Source organism: Elephantulus edwardii, unplaced genomic scaffold, assembly GCF_000299155.1.
Source record: "Elephantulus edwardii isolate Elephantulus edwardi_28Jun2011 unplaced genomic scaffold, EleEdw1.0 scaffold00051, whole genome shotgun sequence".
In the NCBI taxonomy this organism is placed as follows: domain Eukaryota; kingdom Metazoa; phylum Chordata; class Mammalia; order Macroscelidea; family Macroscelididae; genus Elephantulus; species Elephantulus edwardii.
In genome coordinates this window covers 9,310,085-9,313,193 of record NW_006399801.1, presented here as the reverse complement: position 1 = coordinate 9,313,193, position 3,109 = coordinate 9,310,085, and the positions used below count along the sequence as shown (strand labels likewise).

General features: G+C 33.9%; 1 pseudogene; it reads right to left on the bottom strand.

Annotated features, from left to right (window-relative positions):
* LOC102844868 overlaps positions 1-2,285 on the bottom strand; it is a 5,653-nt pseudogene extending 3,368 nt beyond the window's left edge.
* Positions 2,286-3,109: the final 824 nt, after the last annotated feature.

Sequence of the window (3,109 nt, the reverse complement as noted above, 5' to 3'; positions counted from 1 at the left end):
TTCCACAGTGGTTGCAACATTTTACACTCCCACCAACAATGAATAAGGGTTCCAGTTTCTCCACAACCTCGCCAGCATTTGTTGCTTGCTGCTTTGTTAAATTTTGCTATTTTGACTCAGGTGAGATGATATCTCATAGTTGTTTTAATTTTCATCTCTCTTTAAGCTAGAGATTTTGAACATTTCTTCATGTAATTGTTAGCCATCTGAATGTCATCTTCAGTGAAGTGCCTGTTCATATCCTGTGCCCATTTTTCGATTGGATTATTTACCTTTATCTTGTGGTGTTCAAGTATTTTATAAATTCTGGAAAAAAGTTCCTTATGTGATATATTATTACCAAATACTTTTTCCCAGTCGGTGGCTTCCCTTTTTACCCTGTTGGAGAAGTTTTTGGATGTGCATAGGGATTTGATTCTTAGAAGATCCCATTCATCTACTTTATCTTCTCCTGGTTGTAGGTTTTTCAGGATACTTGGAAGACTGTTTATGTTGTGGATTAGGACTTCTAGCATTGTTCCTAGCTTTTCTGTAATGAAGTTTATAGCAGGACCTTGTTTCTTGATGTTTAGATATTGAAGCCTGTAGTCCTTGATCTTTTACAGCAAACCACTTCAGGTCCTCTTCACTTTCAGCAAGCAAGTTTTTATCATATTCATAACTCAGGTATTTGATGAGTCTTCCTCTAATCTTGATACCATACTCTTCTTCATAGAGTCTGGCTTCATTAATTATTTGCTCAACCTATAGATTGAATACCGATAAACAAAGGATATAACCCTGACACATACCCTTCCTGATTTATTTTATTTTTTAAATTGTGATTATAACAAAAATTTACAGGAAGGTTGGGTTTTAATTCATTATTTGTTGAACATTTCCCCTCTTCCTTCTTTCCTCTCCCCCTAGTTCAGTTTGCTATGCACCTATTTTTTTCAGATTGTTGTCACACATAAATGTCTAATCGTACATTAATTTCAGACAGTCCTTCCATTCATCTGTTTCAATTTAGTATTTATTATCTATCTATTATTTTTCTATTCTCTCTTTAACCCTCCATGTTGGTCCTATTTTATAACAGTGATGTTTTACAGTATTTGTCCTTTTGTGACTGAGATATTTTGCTCAGTATAATGTCTTCCAGGCTCACTCATATTGTGTAGTGTTTAATAAGCTCAATGTTTTTCAATCCTCCATAATATTCCATTGTGTGAAAGTACCACAGTTTTTCTATCTATTCATTTGTTGATGGACATATGGCCTTTTTCCAACTATTTGTTATTGTGAGTAACGCAGTAATAAACATGGGTGAGCGTATGTCTCAGCTCTGGTCTTTTTATGGCATATACCTATTTGGAATTGCTAGGTCAAATGATATGTTTCTATTTCCAACACTTTTCCAGACTGCCTTCCTTAGTGGTTTACCATTAACATTTCCACAAGCAATGAATAAGAGTTCAAATCTGTCCACAGCCTCACCAGCATTTCTTGTTTGCTGACATGTTGAACTTTGCTATTGTTGCTGGGGTGAGATGATACCTCATTGTGGTTTGATTTGCATCTCTCTGATAGCTAAGGATTTTGAACAAATGAGTCTTCATGTGTTTGTTTGCCATTGAATTTCTTCTTTGGTGAAGTTTCTGTTCATATCCAATGCCCATTTTGTGACTAAATTGTTTACCTTTTTCTTGTTGAAGTGCTCTGGTATTCTACAAATTTTGTATTTAAGTCTTTTTTCCAGATATGCCATTGCCGAACATTTATCCCAGCCTGTGGCTTTCCTTCTAACCTTGGTATAAAAGTTTCTTTATTTAAGTTTATAAGGATTTGAATCTTAGAAGGTCCCATTCATCTATTTTATTCTCCCCTGGTTGTAAGTTTTTCATTATGCTTATAAGTCTATGTTGTAGCTTAGGGCTTCTAGAGGTTTTCCTAGCTTTTCTCTTATGAACTTTATAGTTTTTTGTTTCACTCCTAACTCTCTGAACCTCCTTGTGTATGGTGTGAGGTGTTGGTCTTGCTTAAGTTTGCTGAAGATGGTTTTCCAATTCTGCCAACACGATTTGTTAAAGAGGATGTCCTTTCCCCATTTAAATGATTTTGTCTCCTTGTCAAAAAATCAGTTGACCGTAGATAGGTTAGTTGATTTCTGGGTTCTCAATTCCATTCCATTGGCCTATGTATCTGTCACTGTACCAGTTCAATGCTGTCATGACCACCACAGCTGTGTAGTAGAATTTGAAATCAGAGAATGTGATGTACTCTATCTTGTTTCTCTTTTTCATTAGTGCTTTGCTTATTCTAGATCTCTTCCCATTCCAGACTAAATTTGAAATTGCCTTTTCCATCTCATTGAAGAATGAAATTAGTATTAGTATTAGTATTAGTATTAGTGTTACGATTGCATTGAACTTACAGATTGTCTTTGGTAGAATTATCATTTTCATGATATTTAATCCTATCCATGAGCTTAATATATTCCTCCATTTCCCTAGGTGTCTTTTAATTTCTTACAGTAATGTTTTGTAATTACCTTTATACAGGTCTTTTGTGTTTCTAATTAGATTTGTTCTCAACATTTCATCTTATGATTAGCTATTATAATTGGTATTCGTTTTCTTAGCTCCATTTCTGCATTCTCCTTATTCTTTGTTACTATAGAGAAATCTGATTATTATATGTTGATCTTCTATCTTGCTACTTTGCTGTATTGATCAACTATGTCTAATAGTTTTAATGCTGAATATTTATGGTTTTCTAAGTATCCTGTCACATCATATGTACATGCAGATAATTTTACCTTCTCTTTGCCAATTTAGATGCCTCTTATTTCCTTATTTTGCTCGTGCTAAGATTTTCAAGACAATGTTGAATAGAAGTGGTAATAGTGGACATCTTGCCTGATTTCTGTTTTCAAGGGGAATGCTTTTAATCTCTCTCCATTAAGAATGATGTTGTATCTTTATTTTGTGTATATATTTTCCACTATGTTGAGGAAAGAAAAGAGACAAATAATCAAGATAAGAGATGAAAGACAGAATGTCACAAAAAACCAACTGAACTAAAAAGATTAACAATGGAAGTTGATTAAAAACTACACTCAAATTAA